The 11,703-nt window shown below is 40.6% G+C and overlaps 1 pseudogene; it reads right to left on the bottom strand.

Annotated features, from left to right (window-relative positions):
- Positions 1–1,776: 1,776 nt before the first annotated feature.
- Positions 1,777–8,415, bottom strand: LOC123980685 (annotated as a pseudogene).
- Between the last annotated feature and the right edge of the window lie 3,288 nt (positions 8,416–11,703).

The raw sequence follows: 11,703 nt of genomic DNA, 5'->3' as shown, positions 1-11,703 counted from the left end.
CATATGTGACACTAGGTTGAAAAAATCTGCAGTTCTCAACCTTTTTTGCTTGTGACCCCACAAGCTGCGTGTAGTTGGACCCCTTGTCGTGTATTAGATGTCTAAATTGTAATTAGTTCCGACTGGACTCAACCTATGAATATAGTTAAAGTAGTTCCAACTACTACTACTAGCTACTGCTTCACTGTCCATCCACTATGACTGCTTTTGAGCACCAAGCATCATTGAAAACTTGTGTTGTTTTAATAAAGAAGTCAGTCAATAGTCCTTCTTGTTTCATTACTTCCTGCAGTGTTGAAAAAAGCATACATTTTAAAAATGTGTCTTGGTCTTGACACATTTTCAATCAATTATATATATATTATATTATATCAATTTATTATATAATAAATGCATTTCATTTCCTGTGACTGCTTCACAATAAAAATCACCCCGTGTTCCTTCAGTTGAATGTTTTAAATATGAGCAGCAGCAGTTAGCATTAGCAGAAACTTGTGCAGCTGTTAGAGAGTGAGCAGTTAACAGTGAGGCTGATATCAATGAGATCAAATTACAGTAACAATGGATTCGTACATGCCTGCTTCTCAAACATTTAAAAAAAAAAAGCAAGTAAAGTTAAACTCCTCACTGTGCCTCATTCATATATTTCAAGCAGGAGAAGAAATCTTTCCTGCAGCTCACATTACAACAGGCCATTTAGCTTGTGGTTTTTCAGTTCTGTCTTCACATAAGCAGACTTCCAGTCTGTGTGAATGGATTTTTATCCATCAGGTTAGCCAAAAGCTTTTCAGTAAAGTGTGCAGAGTTGATGAAATCCTGTCACAGTGATGCCTGAACAGTCAGAGATCCAGCATGAAATATAAGAGGTTAGTTTGGAAGGGATCAGTGGACCAACCAAACGGTTATTTCTGTCTGAGGAGAAGGAAATTACATCTGAGAGCTCTGAATGGAGCTAAATACTGAATTAAGTGTGTAATTTCTATTGTCATCATGTATGATTAAATAATTATAATTTATTTATCATAATAAATGTGTACACTGTGCAGCTTATCAAGTCATTACTTTAAGCTTTTAGCAGTTTATCTTCCTAAAATGCAGTTTGCTAGTTTCCAAAGTGTCCCCTGCAGAAAGCCGAGGTATTTAAAGAAACAGTCTGACAGTTTGGGAAATCTGCTTGTTCTTGTTGGATCTCAGCTAATAATGAGCTGAAGTTTAAAAAGGGGAAACATACAGCAGACTTTACTAACTTCTACTGAAACATGTTGGTCTGATCTGTTGTAACTGTCCCTGTCACACTTTATCATTTCTGCCCCAAATTATTATCTAAAAAAGTCTGAAAACTTTAAAAGTTGTGAGGAAACCTCATTTGGTCAGAAAGTGCAGGATGCCTCCCTGCTAACAGCAGGTTGGGCTTTATGTTCATATAGACAATAGAGATTTGTCAACCAGCAGAGATTTTGTTGAACCTTCATTTGTCAGCTTTTAATTCACTGAGTTGCTCAAAGACAAACATTCACAGTTTGGTCTACAAACTGATTTTTATTGGATTTCCAGAAAATTTACAATTTCATATAAACTGACATAAACTGTGGTTTAAGATTTTATCCAGATTGCCAAAAACACAACAGCTGATGCAAAACAGCTGCTCTGAATCACATCCTAAACAGCAGCATGCCTACCACTAAAACAGCAAAACTTTAACGTATGTTAATTAAAGAGAAAAAAAAACAATAGAGGTTTTTTCCAAACATTAGATGACAGGATCTGTCTCGTCTCTATCCTTTCTATTGGCCTCCATTTCTCCTCCTGTTTCCTCCCCTTTCTCTCTCTCCCTCTTTCTCTGCCTACATGAAGCTGACTGTGGAAATGTTGTCATCATTCATACTGATGGACTGCTGATATCATTGCTGTCCATTCTGCATCAACACACAGAGGCCAAAAGCTTGTCTATGGTCCCTTTCCTCATGATGACATACAGGACTGAGTCTGCAAGAGGACTGAATCTAAGAAATGTTAGAGACAGGATAAAGAGGGTCACATCATGGTATTGTCCCAGGTAGAAAATGATGTCGAGCAGGAACAGCAGCGTGTAAATAAGCAGCACCAGAACCAAAATTCCCACAATACGGTATTTTTCATCAGAGGGGACCGAGATGGAAGCAGACAGAGCTTTGAGGGTCCCAGCCAGGAAGAATATGAACAGTGGGAAGGGAAGGAGGAGGAGGACGGCAAAGATTATGTGTGTGATTATGTGTGTGACCATATCTGCATAAAAGACATAATAAAGGACAACAAAGACTAGAGAAAGGACCCAGACCAGGACACAGACCACCACAGAGGTCTTGATGGTTCGTCTGCAGCGGTACCACAGTGGGTGGGCGATGACCAAATACCTGTAATACAAGATGGACACAAAGTCTTTGAGGAGCTTCAGAGTTATAAACTAATATAATGTTCAGACACAGAAGGAGCTCCACACATACTGGATAGACAGACAGATACCTTTCCAGGGCGATGCAGACCATGAAGTTCACACTGGCAATCAGACCAAAGTAGTAAATGTATAAGAAGATGTTTGATATCTTCTCATCCACAGTTGGCGCCTCCTCAACGATCATGCAGCAGAGCTGAAGGAGGTCAGAAATGAGAAGGTTGATGACGTAGATGGGAGCAACATGATCACTTCTCAACTGCAGGAAAACATTGGTAAAAGTCAACAAGCAGTTGGAAACATGTTGTGAAGTCCACCTCCTCCCAAATTTGTCATCTTGCTCTGCCCAGCAGCTGCAGTCAGAGCCATTTCTGACTTTTTCATCCAACAGAAATCTCAGATGTGACCCACTGTTTGTGTTTGAAAGGTGAGAATCTCTCCTCATTGTAAATGTATTTCAGGGAGGATCGCTCAAATAATAAGAGGAGAGATGTTAACAGAAGTTCATTATGTTTTCACTGTATTGAGTTACACAATTTTTCACCTGTCAGTTTGCAGAGAAACAGAATAAGCTGCATTAAATATAGGCTAACATTTAACTATAAACAGTTATTATAACCTCCCCTCTCTCTGCATGAGCAGAACAAAGACAATGTTGCCAAAGCAACAAGAAATAATGAGGTTTTAACCACATGGTACCTGGCACCTATTTCTAGGAAAAACGCAGAAGATAACATACCAAAAATAAATCAGTAATATCTCCTCAACCATTAGGCCTAGATGCAAAATTCTGGTCTCCTTTGAAATATTAATATTTATTTTACCATTACAGACTACATGGAAAGGAAATATAGACGAAATATGATATTTTTATGCAATAAACCATCAAAACCATCATAAGATAGATTATAATGCACCTGAATATCTTCCAAAACACCTAGAATACAACTGTAACTCCAAATTTGATGAAGAGAAAATGATATACAACAGTTATTACACAATCTTTCAAAAATTTACCAGGCGAATGTCTATGTTTTGGCCATATTTACTGTTTATATGTTCACTTTTATTGGTAGTTATTCTTCAAAACATTATTTCTCTCCACACAACCACGTTCCAAATAATATAAAGCTTCCAAAACATTGAAATATTGATAAAAACAGTCAATATATATGACCAAAAGCACTCCCATGCTTTACAGGCCACAGCTTGAGAACAGATCATCCTACAGGGCTGTGAGTGGTCTTATCCTGCATGTCTGTGTAGCTCGGGAGCAGAGGCCGATAAAGATCGCCTCCGCCAAATCACACTCTTCTTCTCCACTTAAATGACACAAACGAAACTTCAGACCGCAGCCGATCTAAACAAGATGGTGGCCCGCCAGACGGTCTTTGTTGACACAAAGCAACACTGTTTTTGGACAGAAAACAGCTAGAACAGCGAAAATCGATGGCGTAAAAAAAATATCAATTCATAAAATCAGGAAAAAGCTGAAAAAAATTATCTAAGGAAGCTCTATGCGGCCATCTGTTAAAATATGTTTTATTCCATTTTACCATGATAACGGGATAATTTTCTCATGATCTCAAGATAACTGAATACTGATAGGTGAATACAGGAGTGGCAGGTGCGTTTCTTTAGGATAAATTTCCCAGTGTTACTGGTTAGCTTAGTTGGTAGAGCACAGGACATGTAATCCAATGATTGTGTGTTTGAGTCCTGCTCTCAATCATTTTTTTTCTTCTTTTGGGAGTTTTTTATTATTCTTTTTAACAAAGTTGTTATGAAGAGATTCAGGGGAATTCACACATGCTTTATTGTGAGCATGTGAAACAGTCATTTTATAAGAACTTTGTTGAAGAGGATAATAAAAAAGAAAAAAAATTGGCCTTACGTGAGGATCAAACAAACCCTGATTGTGTTTCCTGTACCAACTGACACAGGAAACTCTTTGAAATTATCAGAAAGAAATGCTCCTGCTGACCCCTGTGTTAAACTACTGTTTTGTTATCTTGAGATCAAGAGAAAATTATCCCGGTATCACGGGAAAACAACATTCGTTGTCTCGAGATCTTGAGATAATTATCATCGGAAAACGGAGTAAGAAAAATATTTGAATGTATGGCCGTTTAGGGCTTCCATAGATTTCTGAGTGCGTGCTTGTAAAATTATTTCAGAGCGCCTGGAAGTTGTAGTGTAATAGGAAGTACTAGATTCAGAGTAGCAACCTGGAGCTAGAAGCCTCCTCAAAATACCTACGCCTGACATTACTACTGTCCACACCGTGTCGTTGACCCATCTTTAGATGTGTCACACATGCGCCATTTTCCACTGTCCTGTCTATGTGAACGTGTCAAAGCGGGAATAAAAACCACCACTTCCGGTACTAATCTTCTAAATAAAATCTTGGCAATCAGATAAAACATAGATTTGTGTGTGAGAGATGTTTATTGTAATAACAGTTGGTGCATATTGGTAACCTTATACACAATAAATCATGTGCTCACAGATTTAGGCACAATATTTAGTGTCATAACCCTGCTCTTAGGTCATGACAAATACAGAGACAGATACTAAGACTACCACAAATAAGCATATTTATTACAATAAATTAAAAACAGCAGAACTAATAGCTACAATTTAATGTGGTTTAATTCAATAGGCGAAAACTGCGTGTGTGTTTCTTCATCCTTCTCCTGTTACTATTCCCCTTGTTTAAGGACACAACAAACACAATAAGGACAACCACAAAGAACATACTGGTGAGAAATGGTGAGAGTACAGTCCTCTGTGGTGCTCCTATGCTGCTGACCACCTGTTCAGACACACCACCCCTGAGTTGCACAAACTGAAGGAAGTCCATGAAGTTGTGGAGGTGTCCTCCTGCATCTTCTGGAGCTTCTCCTGCAGCAGGAAAGGCTGGATCGTGTTAAAAGCACTAGAGAAATCAAAGAACATGATCCTCACAATGCCTCCAGCTTTATCCAGGTGTGAGTGAGTGAGCTGAAGCAGGTAGATGATAGAATCCTCCACACCAACCTCAGGGCGCTATGCAAACTGCATTGGGTCAATGAAGTTGGTCACCTGAGGTCTAAGATGGGCCAGAACAAGTCTCTCCAGAACCTTCATGATGTGAGATGTTAAGGCAACAGGTCTATAGTCATTGAGGGCAGATGGAGACTTATTTGGCATTGGAACAAGGCACGATGTTTTCCACAGCCATTGGACCTTCTCCAGGCTCAGGCTGAGGTTGAAGAGGTGTTGTAAAATCCCACATAGCTGGTCTGCACAGGCCTTTAGGACTCTGGGGGACCATCCGGACCTGCAGCTTTGTTCTGGCGCAGTTTCTCCAGCTTTCTGCGGTGGGGGAAGATGTTGAGTATATTGTCCGGCAGTCACAGTGACATCACATTCCCCATTACCACTGAGGGGAGAAAAGGTTTGTATTTTCTCCTCTTTGTTCTCCGCAAGCTGCCGGCCCTGCATCCCCTTCATCTCCTTTTCAGTTCGTTGCGGATCCGGGTTCTCGCTCCAGGCAGTAGTGTGGGCCTGGAGAGCGCGATCAGCTGATCGCAAAGGTAAACAATACCTCCAAACCCGTTGGCGTAGTGACCTGGCACAAGAAAAGTGCCAAGTGCCAGGAAGAGAACAAGAGAAAATGGTAAATCCACAAAATATAACAAAATGCGACAAAAACACTAGAAAAAATGAAGAAACACGCAAACGTGCAACAGGCCGAGAGCCGCCAGAAGTGAAAGATATAGATATAAAGATATAGACATCAGATTGATAATCTGTGTCCATTTGCTTCCCCATATCCTAGAACCATTTTTCCTTTCACTCTAGTGAAATATTTATGCTGTGTCTTGGCCAGGTCTCTCTTGCAAAGACATTTTAATCTCAGTGAGACTCACCTGGTTAAAAAAGGTAAACTTTTTTTTTTTTAAAAAGCACCTCAGCAGCCAACCCCCTGCCTGTGTCCTGTTCAACTAGTGCCCCAGCGGCTGGCCACCTGCCATTCCTGCCTGCTTGCCTGGCTGCCCCTCTGCCTACCTCACCTGGGAGAGAGTTTACCACAGATTAAAGACTCTGGGAGATGACTCCTCTGCTCTCCTACCATGCTAACTGTGCTATGGAATGAGAGATCGCATGAGGGCGACGTGGACACCGCCTCTGCCCCCGTGCCTCTCCGATGCCCTGCTCCAGTCTTTGCCGCCCAGCTCCTGCCCTCAACACTGCCCAGCGCTTCTGAGTCAGTGGTTGGACCAGCTCCTGCTTCTGATTCCCCAAAAGTGATTTGACCCACACCTCTTTCCCTGTCAGTGGCACGACATGCACCTTGTTCCTCATCACTGGCCCAACTGACGCCTCTTCCTGGTTCCCCCATCAGTGGCCTGACCAACACCTCCTCCTGGTTCCCCATTGGTGGCCCTACCTACACCTGCTCCTGGTTCCCCATCAGTAGTTCAACCGAAACCTACTCCTGGATTCCTGACGGTGGTCAGATCGACACCTGGATCCTGTGCTCAGTTGGCGGCCTGTCCGACTCCTGTCACCTCTCCCTGCTGTTTTACAGATTCTACATGCTCTTGCTGTGCTTCTGATGATTCCTGTGCAGTAAACATCCCCTGACCTAGGGGGCAGCAGTCAGAAGTCCTCACTACAGAGATGCAGCTGGCAGAGTTGCTTCAGTGCTTATGTTTCCTTGGCTCCATCGGTTCTCCTATTGTGTTCCTTGATGACGCTATCCTGCAGCCCAGAGACCCTGCTGTTGACCTCCAGTCCTCCTGTCCTGTCACCTGTCAACACTTGCCCTGACCTCTGGCCCTCCTCCAGATACCTCTTCATTTTGGACTATTCTGATCTGCTTGTTTTGTGTTTTGGGCTTGGCTATGGTTAGGAACATCAGAAGATGTTCCTTGATGAGGAGGGTGGTTGTGGTTTTTTGTTATGATTTGTGGGTTCAAGTGTCAGTGTTTTGTTTCTGAACGGATCTGGTTTTGTTTCTGCGTACTTGTCCAGTTCCATCTGATTTTGAACTTTTCTGGTGTTTGTTTCAGCTCTGTGTCCTGTCTGCCTGATTCCCCTGATGTGTGTCACCTGTGAATCACCCTGCCTGCCCGAGTGTCATGTGTTGCACCTGGTTGCTCTCCCTGCTGTCTGATGCTCGTCTGATCTTGTAGAAATGACTGTCAGATCTTTTCAGTCTTTGTCCAGTTATAGTTGTTTGTCGAGTGTTCTGTCTGTGTTCTGAATTAATCTGTTCTGTTTCTGATTCACCTTTCATTCGTGGAGTTAAACCTTTGTTTGGGACTTTGCTACATGTAGTAAAAGACTCCCGCTTTTGTTTATTAAAACTTCACAAACTGAATCTGCACTTCTTTGTCTTGCGTATGGGTCCAAAATTTGCGTCTCACTTGGTCAACACTGACAATTTTTGATGGCATTCCAAATAGTTGTCAAAAACCAAAATACAAAATGAATATCTACAAAATTTCATAATTAATGAAATAATAGGCCCATATAATGCTGTACAAACTGCTCTGACAAACGTGACGACTGTTTGATGTTAGTCTTGAGTTCATGTACAGCTTCATGTACATTTTAATTATGGAGTATATTATTCCTGTAAGTTTATAGATCATTGCAAGCCTTTGTCCCAGCCCCTGACACCTAGCCCCCAAACCAGATCAAGATACTTTCCAGACAGACAGGCTGTAGGACAGACACATTTAGAGCCCAGACAGTACATGTACAGACAATAAATAAATAACTCTCTTTCAGAATGTACATACCATAGAATAAAGGGCATAGATGGCCACGAGGGTCAAAGGAAGGCCGATAGCACTGATTATGAATATCACCACATCTTCAGACTTTGTATCATAGTTGGTGATGTTGCTGTAATTCTGGTAGTTGGAGGTGAAGTTGCTGTAATCAGAGCTTTGGTCATGTGCTGTGCTTTTAATGTAGTAATCTTCCATTCTTCAGAGTGAAACCTGTTGTTTGAAAGCTCAAGTTATTAAAAGGGAGAAGGTTTTTAAAATCTACCTAACATTGTTCAGTGACATCACTAAAGCTGTGAGGTGAAGTTCACACAAACACAGTGTACCTATAGTTTACCCACAATCACATCAAATCACAAACTGCTGTCTTTCACTTTCTATCATCATTCCTCAACATTTGTTACATTTAACTTTTGCAGGATAAGAAAAATAACAAAATAATAACAAGTTCTAGTGAACAAATATCTGTACGTGCTGATACAGCATGAGGTCATTACTGCAGCCACAGAACATCGTCCAGATGTTTCAGTAATTTAATGAATAATGTTAATGCACATTGGTTTAGGACATCTTGCCTGTCTGCTGTACTCGATGCCCCTCTGCCCTCTGAGTTTGCATGAGGAGGTTTACATGACTGATTAATCTACCTGATGAACCATCTGCAGATTTTATCTTAAGGGGACAGAACGTGCACTTTTCCTTGTTGGTGTTTATTCTGACATTATTTTATTGCATCAACCCTGTCTCCCTCTGTCCACGTCCTGTCTGTCTCTACTGTTTCCTGCAATAAAGGCGAAAATGGCCCCCAAAACCTGAATTAACTACATACAAGTTATTATGTTTAGAACTGACTGCTTATTTAACTGAATCATTAACTGACTGGAACCTGTCTTGGGTCACATAACTCTGTCCTCCAGACACATTTGATCAACAAGTAATGTTTGGCATGTCTTGGCTGTTATCATTTTCTGAAGAAAAAAAAACACTTAAAAATCTCTCAGTGGATTAATGTTGTGTCATCAATAGTACAACATATCTGGACTCCATTACTTTAATGTCTGAAATCTCATTTTCATCATTCTTTCTTTACCTCATTTAAATTATTTGAAATACTTCTTTATTGCATGCTTTCATCATTTTAGTGATTTATAGGAAGAGAAAAAAATAAAATAAAAAGTAATTGGTTTAACTTCAGTATTCTGTATACCATGTCCATTTATCTGTTTAATTCACTCTACATAAGAGAGAAAAGTAACATAAACATACCAAAATTTACCTTTAAAAGCTGCAAAACCCACCTAAAGTTCCCTACTCCGGTTCGTGATATTTTGTCCCCCGCATCTAAACAGCCACCTCAAAAGGTGATAACATGCAGTAGGTTGACGATAGTCTACACCTGCTCTTCTAAGAAAAGGGAGTGCCACAAATCCCAAATCTTGGCCATAATGTTACTTCCCACTGCTGGGTCGAAGACAGGGTGAGCTTCCCAGAAGAACTCGACATACATACTAGCTGTGTTTCATGTACCACATTTTAAACATCCATCAATGATAAATATCTCAAATGTCTCCATAAACAGGACATCAAAATGTATGACTAAAAGTGCGAGCAGACTATAACTTATTTGAATGCAGATTAAAGACAGACACACTTACACATGTGTCTGCCAGAGCTGAAATATTATCTCAAGTCATCGTATTGTTCTGTTCTAACTTGTCCTGAATCTACCAGGTCAAATTGTTATTTTCTCAGAAATTTGAACCACAGCAGTAGATAAATGGGTCACGTAGATGCACACGCTTGAAGCTCTAACACATTGTGTGTGTGTGTGTGTGTGTGTGTGTGTGCGCAATTGAGGTTTGTGTGTGTGTCAGGTTATCCTGGGCACATAGTGACCATTTGGCCCAATTGATGAGTGTGTATGTCAGTGTGTGTGTGTGTATTGGAGGGGGGGGGGGGGGGTAAATTGAAAAGAACTTATTTTACTACCGGCAATGAAATACAGTTGGTCTAAAGCTGGAAAGTAGTCAGGACAAAAACATGGTGTAGATGTAGAGTGTATGGCTCTTTTGTGTTTCTTCTTTTCATACATGTTGGAGTGTGAATGTTGTTCCACGCCTTAAACCTTTGTTAAAACTGTAAGATGATCTTGGCTTAATTTAATGAACTTCCAAAGATGGTGGTTTAAGTCTTTCATTTCAAACAGCGACTGCAGCATGTTTTCCAGTATGCCTGATTAATTTTTTTGTCAAACACAAAAAAAAGTCAGAATTACGTGCAATATAATAATAATAATGCACATGCAATAACATGCAAGTCTGGGTGTCTGAAATAGAGTGTTAATATCTGCAGGATAGTGTCCTGTCCTTCCTTAATGTGACAAGAGCATTTGTGCCCATGCCTGTTTAAAGCAGGTGGGGGGGTCAAATAGCTGATTTGGAGATGTAACACGGATATGAGAGAGAGGTGTCTATATCTAATGTTTTTAAAAACACCTGGTTGGTGTTGGACATTCACCCTTATTACACAGAAGCAAGAAACTGCCATTATTCCCATGAAAAAACACGTCTCTCTGGTTAAGTGATTCAGATAATGAGTACAGTGCATTCCTTTAAAATAGTATTAAAATATTTCATTTGATTGTTGCATCATGTGGAGCTCTCATATTTGTGTGTGTGTGTGTGCGCGCACCATTGTTTGAGTGGGGAGAGTCTGCTATGTCTCAGGTGTCATGGATATGTCAGGCAGGTGACTGAGTATTAAAGAAAGAGGTTGTACTATTATTACAATAGCAAAACTGTTCCTTAAGCAGTTTTTTCTCCTTTTTCGCTCGTACTCATCACTTTTTTAAAGCATAATTTCTTAAACATTCTGAAATATAGTTTGCAGTTAGTAACAAATGAAAATGCCTTTAAAAAGGTTTATTTGCACGTTAAGAAAACATGCAATGCAAATAAAACATAGAAGAAACAAATGTGCATTGTCCAAAAAAAAGTAACTTAAGCTGAAAAAAAACTGTATAGCCGCATGTCGTCATTCCGCCGCTGGTTGTCGAGGTGGTGTCCAGCAAACGATGTGGGCTTTGTTGATCATTGGCAGACTTTCTGGGGAAGACCTGGTCTGATCCAGAGAGAGGGCATCCATCCCACTTGGGAAGGAGCAGCTCTCATTTCTAGAAATCTGGCCAAGTTTATTAGTGGACCAAATCCATGACAACCCAGAGTTGAGACCAGGAGGCAGAGTCGCAGTCTAACACACTTCTCTGCCCTTCTTTTTCAGCAGTTACCCACCCAAAACCCTACGCAGAGTCGCAGTCTAACACACTTCTCTGCTCCTCCATTTCAGGAGTTACTTAGTGAAAATCCTATAGTGACGGTGTCTGCCCCCCGACCATCGAAATTATTTAAAAAGGTAAACAGAAGAGGAGCTGTGCATAAAAACCTCATAAAAATTAAAACCACAAGAGCAATAGTGCAAACGAATAGG

The sequence above is a fragment of the Micropterus dolomieu genome, linkage group LG12 (assembly GCF_021292245.1).
Source record: "Micropterus dolomieu isolate WLL.071019.BEF.003 ecotype Adirondacks linkage group LG12, ASM2129224v1, whole genome shotgun sequence".
NCBI classification, from domain to species: domain Eukaryota; kingdom Metazoa; phylum Chordata; class Actinopteri; order Centrarchiformes; family Centrarchidae; genus Micropterus; species Micropterus dolomieu.
The sequence above is the reverse complement of the archived record's forward strand: the minus strand, read 5'-3'. Positions and strand labels throughout refer to the sequence as shown.